This window comes from Pelophylax lessonae, assembly GCF_965119305.1.
Source record: "Pelophylax lessonae genome assembly, chromosome: 4".
Taxonomy (NCBI): Eukaryota; Metazoa; Chordata; class Amphibia; order Anura; family Ranidae; genus Pelophylax; species Pelophylax lessonae.
Genome location: NC_138771.1, coordinates 316,689,582 through 316,703,327, shown reverse-complemented (window position 1 = coordinate 316,703,327; position 13,746 = coordinate 316,689,582).

Below are 13,746 nucleotides of genomic sequence, written 5' to 3'. Positions count from 1 at the left end.
GCAATCATTAGGGGCAATGCTGTGGCTGGCACTCTGCAATCATTAGGGGCAATGCTGTGGCTGGCACTCTGCAATAATTAGGGGCAATTCTGTGGCTGGCACTCTGCAATCATTAGGGGCAATGCTGTGGCTGGCACTCTGCAATCATTAGGGGCAATGCTGTGGCTGGCACTCTGCAATCAATAGGGGCAATGCTGTGGCTGGCACTCTGCAATCATTAGGGGCAATGCTGTGGCTGGCACTCTGCAATCATTGGGGGCAATGATGTGGCTGGCACTCTGCAATCATTGGGGGCAATGCTGTGGCTGGCACTCTGCAATCATTAGGGGCAATGCTGTGGCTGGCACTCTGCAATCATTAGGGGCAATGCTGTGGCTGGCACTCTGCAATCATTAGGGGCAATGCTGTGGCTGGCACTCTGCAATCATTGGGGGTCCTGTCCTGTCCTTGGGGGTCCTTTCCTGTTCCTTGGGGGGCCCTGTCCTGTCCTTGGGGGTCCTGTTCCTTTGGGGGGTCCTGTCTTATCCTGAGGGGTCCTTTCCTGTCTGGGGGGGGTCCTGTCTTGCCCTGGAGGGTCCTGTTCTGTCCTACAAACACAGGCTGGCAGGCGGGTGGGGGGGGGCGTGCACAGCGGAGTGGCATCATGCAAGACGTCTCACCAGCATAGGGAGAGTGCGCGGCGCGCACCAAGCACCCAGCCTAGGCGGCCAGGCCTAAAGCGCATGCGGGAGTGGCGTCACATGGACAGTACTGACTGACTACCTAGCAGTCTGTCCACTGTGTGTCGGGGACTGGGACCGGACAGTGAGGAGGTTCCGGTGGCAGCGCAAGGCAAGGCACTGGCAGCAAGCATATGCCAGCCCAGCCAGCAAGCCAAGCAGCAGCACCAGCACTAATTTTTTATTAATGCCATGGGATTAATTTGGGGGTTCATTTTTATTAATGCCAGGTGGGTTAATTTTTATTAATGCTATGTCGGTTCATTTTTATTAATGCTATGTGGGTTATAATAAACAAATTCGATGAATTAATTGTATTGCACGCACACACACACTCTCTCTCTCGCAGTTTACTGAAAAAGCATATACCTGGCGAGTAAAAATGCTGTCCCCCCCAGATTTGTGTGGGTTCCTACACCCTTGCCTTTCAGGTGCAGCCACGTTTCCGATGTGTTTTTAGTAGTGTTGAACAAACTTGGGGATAGCTGGTTTCCCAGTGTTTTAGCCCTCTTAGCGACAATATTTACTCCTCCCTCTAGAATTCTGGCACAGTCCCTATCACCATACAGAATAGGAATATGTTTATTGATGATTTGTTTAATCCTATTGAATTCCAAACTGTATGGGATAGTGAGATTGATAGAACCATTATTGCCAGACGTCTTAGATTTATTGGGGGGTTTCTTTGGTGCAAGAAGGCTTTTTCTGTCTCTATTAAGGGCAATAGAGTATGCCCTATCAAGAGTCCATCTTGGATAACCCCTGGCCAAAAAACGTTTATATAAGAGTACTGACTCCTTATTAAAAACGTCCAGGTCACTACATATCCTTCTAATACGAAGGAATTGACCTACCGGAATGCCCTTTCGAGTATGGAAGGGATGACTGGAGTCAGCATGTAACAAATTGTTTCCAGCTAAGGGCTTCCTGTATAGGCTAGTGACCACCTGATCTTGTCGATGTTCCAAAGTGACATCCAGGAAGTCAATTCTATCAGCATTGAATTGGCCCATAAATGCCAGATTGTAATCATTCCGATTAAGATATTCCAAAAACAAATCAAAAGGGAGGCCTTGTCTAGTGATGAGGATCAAATCATCTATATACCGATAGAATATGACAATGTGGTTCCTATAGGGGTTACTATCTCCAAAAATGTGGGCCCTCTCCCACCAACCCATGTAGAGGTTGGCCAGGGAGGGTGAAAAAATAGCCCCCATGGCTGCCCCACACTTCTGGAGATAGTAAACCTCATCAAACATAAAATAATTATGCCCAAGAAGGTATTCCAAAACCTCCAAAATGTATGTCTTGGCCACCTCAGCTAGATCAGTATAGTGGGTAAGTGAAAAATGCACAGCTACCAGAGCTAAACTGTGGGGGATAGAGGAATAAAGGCTCACCACATCACAAGTCATCCACTGGTAGTCTGGCTGCCAACAAATCTCACTGGTGATATTCAAAAGATGCATAGTATCCTTTAAGTAACTGGATAAAGTGTGCACAATGGGTTGAAGCTGGCCATCTAGCCACTCTCCCAGTCGTTCATTGAGAGACCCAATGCCAGCGACAATGGGTCTCCCCCGAACCGGGCGAACCCCCTTGTGCACCTTTGGGAGGTGATGAAATATAGGGGTGATGGGAAAATCCGGCACCAATTTATCGGACTCCTTGGGGGTAAGAATACCCAGAGAAGCACCTCTATCAATGAGTTTTCGCAAAGTACCTCTGAACTTGTTTAAGGGGTCACAGCTCAACCTTGTATATGTATATGTATCTGTATCGGACAGTTGTCTAAGTGCTTCCATCCTGTATTCACCTTTGTCTAATATGACTACCGATCCCCCTTTATCCGCATTTCTAATAACAATAGAATCATCCTCCATCAAAGTTGTTAAAGCCTTCCTTTCCTGAACATTCAAATTGTCATTTCTCACCTGTACCTTATTAGGGACCATTTGTTTCAGTTCAAAAATGTCCTCTTCAATTTGTTTCTGGAAGGTATCCATCTGGGGAACCCGTGACTGAACAGGATAAAAATATGAGGGTACTTTGAATGAAACTTTGTTGACACAATCCTCCCTCTCCTGTACAACATCTCGATTTTCCATCATTAAATCCTCCAAATCAATAACCGCACACCGTTCTCTAAAGGATCTAGGAGATTCTGGGCCGTTATCCCCTAGTGTTGTCACAGGTTGATCCAAACCCATACCATTGTCCACATCTTGTGAATTATGTGAAGCCGTATCCTCAGTCAGAAAATGCTTACGCAGGGTCAAATTCCGAACAAATTTATTTATATCCAAGATCGTGGAAAACGGATCGAAATGTGTATGTGGGCAAAAGTTCAAACCTTTTGATAAAAGGCTCAATTCTCCCATGGTTAACATCTTTCGTCATAGGTTAATAACATTGTTGATTTCCACATCCTCATGTTTTAGGTTACTCACAATAGTGATTTAGATATTTCTTCGGGGTACATACATTTCACTGTACATACAAAATGTTTATTTACATCCTGCATGTGTGTATGGAACATGTTTTTTTGATCGGTCATTCTGTGTCCTAATTGTTTCTTTTCTTTTCCTTTCTTTTTTCTATTTCTGTTCTTATTTTCCTTGGAATGCATATGTTCCCTGACATGTATGCATATTGTATCATCCGGTTTGCCTCCATGGCCATATATATATGTATTCCACTGTAGATTCTTTTGACATTATGGATATTTATTATTGTGCTCTATGCACGGTGGTACATACATGTGCACATTATACACTGTGCTCTGTACGGTCTGAAATGGACATGTACCCGTATGCATGTGTTCCTGGCCATGGGTTTATTTGGATGGTATATATGTGTATGGATGTTTGTAACTTTTGACAGTATATACATATAATTTTTCTCATTTGTTTCTCGTGTTCGTTATTCCCATTGGATTTTCCAATTGGGTTTCTGTTTTAGACCCATATGAGATAAATCCTACACGTAGCTTTATTATCTTTAGTATAGGCTTATACATATGCCTCTATTTATATTTCTTTTGTGCTATGTAGCAGCTTGTAGGTTATGCATTTCTGTATATATATGTATTTGCTAACATGCTGATAGTGATTAACATGACTATCATGTCTATTTACCTATTCATTTTCATAAGAAAGTTTTGGTGCTTTTATATATTTGACTAGTTATCTATATATTCTTTTGATTGGGTGGATTGCCTTATGTATGTGAACACAGTTGCAGATATGCTACTCAATGGATGGGGCTATACGATACTGAAAATTTATACATATATTTATTATTATTATTTTTTATATTTATATATGTTTTTATGGAACATGAACGTTGTGTATGTATGTGTAGTCGCATATATACTTTTATGTGTACTATACATATATATATATATATATATACATGTTCTTTATGTATAATAATTTTTTCCATATATTATATATGATTACTCTTTATATTCTAGTTCCATCTTTATTTAAGCATCTTTATATCTTTTCAGTTTTATGTCATTCTATACTGTTGTGTTTTCTTTACTTTCTAGTTTTCTTTTTCTTTTCTTTTTCTTTTTCTTTTCTTTCTTGTTTTTGGTTTTTACCAGTTGTTATCTCTTTTATATTTTTTCTTTAGTACTTTTATTGTACAAATTACATATGTCTTTTCGTATATGTATACATAGAATCTTTTGCTATGCGCTTGGACAAAGGTGAAGCAAAAACAAACATACAATTCCTGCTGGCTGTTTGTGTGCCCTTAATTGGGATTTATTATCTGCAGCTGTGTGGGCCCAATCAAGCACAATCTGGGAGGTACATGCCAATTGAAATGTCTTTTCCTCTATTTATAGCAGTGTCTTGTATTGTATAAGCATGGTTACGACTAAGCGGAAGACTCCGTGAAACGCGTCAACCGCCGTGCTTTCTTTTTCCCCCATGTCTCCGACTGTTGTGGTCTCATCTTGGATGATTTTATCTTTTTGTCTGCAATAAAATTTGGATTTTATTTTTTGCATCTTCAACCGGTTGTGCGGCTTTTTGTGCTCTTCCATTTGCTGCTGTCAGGATTGCGGATCCGTGCCTGCACCTGGGTTGAATGCGTTTGGGACTACCCCCTCACCTAAGCGGTTTTCTTCCCTCCTGACTATACCTTACTCTAGAGCACAGGTGTCAAACACAAGGCCAGTGGGCCGAATGCGGCCCTCCGGGCCATTTCATGTGGCCCTCGCACCTCTCCCGCAGCTGCAGCACCCCCTTGTCTCTGCCCCCACTTTCACAGATCAGCAGAAAGGGCAAAAGAACCGCTCCAGTGATAAGGTAATCCCAACCATCAAAATAAGGTGCAGCAAGGATCCGCAGTCCAGGCAACTATAATGTATAGAAAGAAATAGCCGCATTCCAACTTGAAGGTGAAAAATATAAAATCAGTTTTATTCGTATCCAAAAGATAAAATCAATTCAAAGTGTATCCATAATACAGTCAGAGACAAGAGATGAACGCATAGTAGTTGACGCGTTTCACGGATAAACGTCCGCTTAGTCGTAACCAAGTTACGTGGTTACAAGGTGTCTATTTACTTGGAGTAACATTATCTTTCACATTATGGAAAAAATTGGGCTAACTTTACTGTTTTCTTCTTTTTTAATTTAAAAAAGTGATTTTTTTTCCCAAAAAGATTGCGTTTGGAATACCGCTGAGCAAATACGGTGTGATAAAAAATATTACAATGATCTCCATTTTATTCTCTAGGGTCTTTGCTAAAAAAATATATATATATAATGTTTGGGGGTTCTAAGTAGTTTTCTAGCAAAAAAAAAAAAAAAACTGATTTAGCTTGTAAATACCAATGTCAAAAATAGGCTTGGTCTTAAAGTGGTTAATGAGTTCCTATATCATGGTCATTGATTTTCAGATATAAACCCAATCTAGCAATTCCTTTTTCTCCTTTGTTCCCCCCCCCCCCCCTCTATTTTTCCATGCTACTCCTTAATAGCTTGGTTTTTGTAATATTGGTAAGGCTATAATGTGTGTCATATATACATATATATATATATCTCGCATATAATAATGCATAATACATCACCTATCACATGTTTCCTATTCAGGTATATTAATACTCTGTGTGGGACTATTTAGATACACTAAAATTAAGTAACACAATACCGGAATCAAACTATCGCAAATAACTTATAAAACAGACCCAAGGTACTGTGAGAAATTCATAACTGTCATTGTCCTTTTTCTCCCTTTTTACCCTTCATCTTCCCATGTTACTGCTATTTCATTTTTAGCTATGCAAAATAACATTTACTAATTATATTTTCTAAGTAATAATGACACATTATATACTTTTCAGCTCAACGCAACATATGTTTATTGTTTCTGCTATCAGTCTGTCCATAGCCATACATAATATAGGGAGTCAGATCTTTTTGGCTGCAATAGGTCTCTGTAGACCACAGCCGCCGTCTGTGCCCTTATAAGCCCTTCTCCAAAATTGCACTGTTATGGCCTGAAGAAGAAACGCATGCTCCACAAACGCGTCGCCAACGTCTACACATCACATCCTGAAAGTGATGTCACGGCAGCCCAACAGTGTGTTCTACAGACCCAAGAAGCAACAGAGTCCACCGATGCTGTCCTAAACACGGGAACACCACATGTTACATCCATCGGGAACCCCCAGGATGTTGATGCCGAGGACTTATTTTACAGTGCTCTATGCCGATTAAATACATTGTTTTGTGAGTAACACTCGTTATAAGTTACACTTAGAAGGCGCTTGTGTTCTCTCCTTTGGTCTCTCCACTCTGTCAGCACCTCCAAAAGATCAGGGACCGCATTACAGTGACAGGCCGCATTAGTGATATTGAGGATCACATTCCTTCCCTGACCAGAGACCTCTGCTCGGCTTCTCATATGGTGGCAGCTAACACCTCTAAAGCGGATGATATATATATATGAATATATACATACACTTTTATAAATAAATGTAAACAAACATTTTAAGCGGTATTAAAACATTTTTAATTAAATAAACAATTATCAATGTATACCATAGATCCCCTTTAGAGCAGGGTCCTTATAGATCCCCCTTTACAGCAGGGTCCCCATAAATCCCCCTTTAGAGCAGGGTCCCCCATATAACCTCCTTTAGAGAAGGGTCCCCATAGATCCCCCTTTAGAGAATGGTCCCCATATAATCTATGGGGACATTTCTCTAAAGTGGGGAATCCTGCTCTAAAGGGGGATCTATGGGGACCCTGGCCTGCTCTAAAGGGGATCTATGGGGACCCTGGCCTGCTCAAAAGGGGATCTATGAGGATCCTGCTCTAAAGGGAGGACTTATGCCATAGATCCCCTTTAGAGCAGTGTCCCCATAGATCCCCTTTAGAGCAGGCCAGGGCAGGTCCCCCATAGATCCTCCTTTACAGCAGGCCAGGGTGAGATGAGGTCCTCTATATAGATCCCCCCTTACAGCAGGCCAGGGTGAGGTGAGGTCCCCCATATAGATCCCCCCTTACAGCAGGCCAGGGTGAGGTGAGGTCCCGTCCCCTATATAGATCTCCCCCCTTACAGCAGGCCAAGGTGAGGTGAGGTCCCCCATATAGATCCCCCCTTACAGCAGGCCAGGGTGAGGTGAGGTCCCGTCCCCCATATAGATCTCCCCCCTTACAGCAGGCCAGGGTGAGGTGAGGTCCTCCATATAGATCCCCCCTTACAGCAGGCCAGGGTGAGGTGAGGTCCGGACCCTGGCTGCTGTAAGGGGGGATCTATATGGGGGACCCCAGACCTAACCTCACCCTGGCCTGCTGTAAGGGGGGATCTATATGGGGGACCCCGGACCTCATCCTGGCCTGCTCGTAAGGGGGCGGGGGGAGATCTATATGGGGGACGGGACCTCACCTCACCCTGGCCTGCTGTAAGGGGGGATCTATATGGGGGATCAGGTCCCCCATATAGATCCCCCCTTACAGCAGGCCAGGGTGAGGTGAGGTCCCCCACAGAAGGCCAGGGTGAGGTGAGGTCCCATCCCCCATTTATATCTCCCCCCTTACAGCAGGCCAGGCAAGGGCAGGTCCCCATAAAATAGATCCCCTTTACATAGTCTTCTTCTCACTCAGTCAGACAGTCACTAGTACAGCCAGTACTACAGTACTACTCTTACCTACCTTTTTTTCACCTGCTCCAACTCCCCAGGCTAGGTTTTCCTCCTGCAGCACCAGCACCACAGACCATAACCAGGCTCTCTGGCCTCTCACCTGCCTTCTTTGCTGAAATTGCTGTCTGACTGTTCTGACTCCTGTGACTCCTGTCGTCCTCCTCCTCGCCGCGTCGGCTTCTTCTGCTGCTGGCCTGGTGGTTCTCTCCTATGCTGCGCTGGGCAGCCGCTGCACAGGCTAGCCCCTCCCCCAGACAGTCCCTCTCCGCACGCCTGTCTCCCCCACCACTCCACAGTGGGCGACGCCAGCTGGATCGGATTTGGGAGCCGAGCGGCCGAGCTGCCAAGCCGAAGCCAGCCAGCAGTGAGAGAGAGCAGAGAGCAGACTCAGTGGGCACCGGCGGCCAGGGCCGGACTGGGAATAAAATTCAGCCCTGGAAATAATTTCATACCAGCCCCATAGCATTATTATACCGACCCAACAGCATAGCGCCATTATTTTCTTGTTCATAAAAGGGAAAATGATGCATTTTAAAGCACATTTGAAGAGTGTATTATATATAGATAAGAAAGATATGAAAGCATGTAGTGCTTCATATATATATGAGCAAATTCCGGTTAAAAGTGGTAAAAGTGCAGACATGATAAAGGAGATGCAGGGGCTGCGGGCATGGTCCAGGAGATGTCGGGGGCTGTGCGGACATGGTCCAGGAGATGTCGGGGGCTGTGCGGACATGGTCCAGGAGATGTCAGGGGCTGTGCGGATATGGTACAGGAGATGCCAGAGGCTGCGGACATGGTACAGGAGATGTCAGAGGCTACGGACATGATACAGGAGATGTCAGAGGCTGCGGACATGGAACAGGAGATGTCGGGGGCTGCGGGCATTGTACAGGAGATGTCAGGGGATGTGTGGACATGGTACAGGAGATGTCAGGGGATGTGCGGACATGGTACAGGAGATGTCAGGGGATGTGCGGACATGGTACAGGAGATGTCAGGGGATGTGCGGACATGGTACAGGAGATGTCAGGGGCTGTGCGGACATGGTACAGGAGATGTCAGAGGCTGCGGGCATGGTCCAGGAGATGTCGGGGGCTGTGCGGACATGGTACAGGAGATGTCAGAGGCTGCGGACATGGTACAGGAGATGTCGGGGCTGCGGGCATGGTACAGGAGATGTCAGGGGCTGTGCGGGCATGGTACAGGAGATGGCAGAGGCTGCGGGCATGGTACAGGAGATGTCAGAGGCTGCGGGCATGGTACAGGAGATGTCAGGAGCTGTGCGGGCATGGTACAGGAGATGTCAGGGGATGTGTGGACATGGTACAGGAGATGTCAGGGGATGTGCGGACATAGTACAGGAGATGTCAGGGGCTGTGCGGACATGGTACAGGAGATGTCAGAGTCTGCGGACATGGTACAGGAGATGTCAGAGGCTGCGGACATGGTACAGGAGATGGCAGAGGCTGTGTGGACATGGTACAGGAGATGGCAGAGGCTGTGTGGACATGGTACAGGAGATGGCAGAGGCTGTGTGGACATGGTACAGGAGATGGCAGAGGCTGTGTGGACATGGTACAGGAGATGTCAGAGGCTGCGGGCATGGTACAGGAGATGTCAGAGGCTGTGCGGACATGGTACAGGAGATGGCAGAGGCTGTGCGAACATGGTACAGGAGATGTCATAGGCTGCGGGCATGGTACAGGAGATGGCAGAGGCTGCGGGCATGGTACAGGAGATGTCAGAGGCTGCGGACATGGTACAGGAGATGTCGGGGGCTGCGGGCATGGTACAGGAGATGTCAGGAGCTGTGCGGGCATGGTACAGGAGATGTCAGGGGATGTGTGGACATGGCACAGGAGATGTCAGGGGATGTGCGGACATAGTACAGGAGATGTCAGGGGCTGTGCGGACATGGTACAGGAGATGTCAGAGGCTGAGGGCATGGTCCAGGAGATGTCGGGGGCTGTGCGGATATAGTACAGGAGATGTCAGAGACTGCGGACATGGTACAGGAGATGTCAGAGGCTGCGGACATGGTACAGGAGATGTCAGAGGCTGCGGACATGGTACAGGAGATGGCAGAGGCTGTGTGGACATGATACAGGAGATGGCAGAGGCTGTGTGGACATGGTACAGGAGATGTCAGAGGCTGCGGACATGGTACAGGAGATGTCAGAGTCTGTGTGGACATGGTACAGGAGATGTCAGAGGCTGCGGGCATGGTACAGGAGATGTCAGGGGCTGTGCGGACATGGTACAGGAGATGGCAGAGGCTGTGCGAACATGGAACAGGAGATGTCATAGGCTGTGGACATGGTACAGGAGATGTCGGGGGCTGCGGGCATGGTACAGGAGATGTCACGGGCTGTGCGGGCATGGTACAGGAAATGTCAGGGGTTGTGCGGGCATGGTACAGGAGATGTCAGAGGCTGTGCGGACATGGTACAGGAGATGTCAGGGGCTGTGCGGACATGGTACAGGAGATGTCTGGCGCTGTGCGGACATGGTACAGCAGATGTCACGGGCTGTGCGGGCATGGTACAGAAGATGTCAGAGGCTGTGTGGACATGGTATAGGAGATGTCAGGGGCTGTGCGGACATGGTACAGGAGATGTCAGGGGCTGTGCGGACATGGTACAGGAGATGTCTGGCACTGTGCGGGCATGGTACAGGAGATGTCTGGCGCTGTGCGGGCATGGTACAGGAGATGTCTGGTGCTGTGCGGACATGGTACAGGAGATGTCTGGTGTTGTGCGGGCATGGTACAGGAGATGTCAGAGGCTGTGCAGACATGGTACAGGAGATGTCTGGCACTGTGCGGGCATGGTACAGGAGATGTCTGGCGCTGTGCGGGCATGGTACAGGAGATGTCTGGTGCTGTGCGGACATGGTGCAGGAGATGTCTGGTGCTGTGCGGGCATGGTACAGGAGATGTCAGAGGCTGTGCGGACATGGTACAGGAGATGTCAGGGGCTGTGCGGAAATGGTACAGGAGATGTCTGGCGCTGTGCAGACATGGTACAGGAGATGTCAGGGGCTGTGCGGACATGGTACAGGAGATGTCTGGCGCTGTGCGGGCATGGTACAGGAGATGTCTGGCGCTGTGCGGGCATGGTACAGGAGATGTCCGGCGCTGTGCGGGAATGGTACAGGAGATGTCTGGCGCTGTGCGGACATGGTACAGGAGATGTCTGGCGCTGTGCGGGCATGGTACAGGAGATGTCTGGCGCTGTGCGGGCATGGTACAGGAGATGTCTGGCGCTGTGCGGACATTGTACAGGAGATGTCTGGCGCTGTGCGGGCATGGTACAGGAGATGTCTGGCGCTGTGCGGGCATGGTGCAGGAGATTTCTGGCGCTGTGCGCACATGGTACAGGAGATGTCTGGCGCTGTGCAGGCATGGTACAGGAGATGTCTGGCGCTGTGCGGACATGGTACAGGAGATGTCTGGCGCTGTGCGGACATGGTACAGAGATGTCTGGCGCTGTGCGGGCATGGTACAGGAGATGTCTGGCGCTGTGCGAGCATGGTACAGGAGATGTCTGACGCTGTGCGGACATGGTACAGGAGATGTCTGGCGCTGTGCGGGCATGGTACAGGAGATGTCTGGCGCTGTGCGGGCATGGTACAGAAGATGTCAGAGGCTGTGCGGACATGGTACAGGAGATGTCTGGCGCTGTGCGGACATGGTACAGGAGATGTCTGGCGCTGTGCGGGCATGGTACAGGAGATGTCTGGCGCACCACACTGGATATCCAGAGCAGAGATCACACACACATCCACAATGGAGGCAGAGTTCAGGCTCCTTAATATTACCAAGAGAAAAAAACCCTAGAAAATGGGACACTCAGCCATAGCATGGATGAAACCGGACTGCTCACTCAGACACTCACTCTCATGACTCAGGCTCACCCCTCACCTGCGATCACATGCTGATGGTGCGTGAAGTCTCGTCGTCTGTGTGGGAGACTGGGAGGGGGAAGGATCGTCGACGCCGTGACAGCCAGCCAGTCAGCTTGCCTCAGTAACTTGATGCACCAGCACCGCCGTCCGCCGCGCAGGGCGCAGGCGCAGCCGCCCCGTGACGTCATGTCGCTCACAGCGGCTGACGTAGAAAGAGACGGATGGTCACGGACCGTCATTCTGGAGCGCAGCGGGGGCCGGGGGGCGGGGCAGTGCAGCCTGCACAGCGGCCATCATCAGCGGCAAGCGGCCCCAATCAATGCAGCGGCGCTGCGGGCGGCCCTATTAAGGCGGCCATGGCGGAAGAACAAGGGTGATTAGGGTGTGCCTGGGCACACCCGACACACCCCGTGTGCACGCCTAAGCTGCTGAGGGCAGGGATCCCACTAAATTTGTGGAGCATTGGCTACTGGAGCTCTTCAGTAAAGACTCCTTTACCCTCCTCTTAGCGGTGGAGCGAGCCCATCGCACTCCACCGCAGCTACAACCACCTGGCCTTCCGCCATGACCTATGCCGCCATGCTTACTGAACTATAGAGATTGTGAGACAATTCTACACCTGGCGGGTACTAGTTAATATCCAGTATAATGGTGCAAAGATTTATTTCTACCCGGACTTCTCGACGGAGGTCCAGCGTAAAAGTGCAAGATTCGTGGAGGTGAAGATATGCTTACAGGGCCTTCATCTGTCCTATGTTATGTTGTACTGTGGCTGAGAGTGACCACTAATGGGCAGGCTCACTTCTTTGATACAGCGAATAATGCCTCCGAGTGGCTGGACACTGTTGAACACAGTCTGAGTCACAGGTGAAGATGACTGATTTACTCCTGTTTTTTTGGCCTCAGTACTGGAACACTAGGAAAAGCACCACCATTACCATGCTTTTTTTACATCCTTTTTGAGAAACAGTTCATCTAGATGTGCCAGCGAGAGGTTACCTTACAACTGGATCTACAAGGAGTACTTCCTGCTTTGCTCCTGCTGTTTTAGCGCAGTTTTTCTTTCACACAGCACTGCACTTTTGTTACCCTGTTGGCATTTGTTGAGCTTTAACATAGCTTACATAGTGGGTTTACTTCAGGGAGATCATGTCAAACAAATCTTATAGATTTTTTTGACTGGGTGACTAAAATAATAGACGGTGGAGGTGCAGTAGACATTGCATATCTAGATTTTAGTAAGGCTTTTGACACTGTCCCACATAGAAGACTTATCAATAAACTGCAGTCATTGAGCATGGACTCCCATATTGTTGAGTGGATTAGGCAGTGGCTGAGTGACAGACAACAGAGGGTTGTAGTCAATGGAGAACATTCAGAACAAGGTCATGTTACCAGTGGGGTACCTCAGGGATCTGTACTGGGACCAATTTTGTTTAATATCTTCATAAGTGATATTGCAAAAGGCCTCGATGGTAAGGTTTGTCTTTTTGCTGATTACACAAAGATATGTAACAGGGTTGATGTTCCTGGAGGGAAACGCCAAATGGAAAAGGATTTAGGAAAACTAGAAGAATGGTCAGAACTCTGGCAACTGAAATTTAATGTGGATAAGTGCAAGATAATGCACCTGGGACATAAAAACCCAAGGGCAGAATATAGAATATTTGACACAGTCCTGACCTCAGTATCTGAGGAAAGGGATTTAGGAGTAATTATTTCAGAAGACTTAAAGGTGGGAAGACAATGTAATAGAGCAGCACGAAATGCCAGCAGAATGCTTGGATGTATAGGGAGAGGTATAAGCAGTAGAAAGAGAGAAGTGCTTATGCCGCTGTACAGAACACTGGTGAGACCTCACTTGGAGTATTGTGCGCAGTACTGGAGGCCATATCTCCAGAAGGATATAGATACTCTAGAGAGAGTTCAGAGAAGAGCTACTAAACT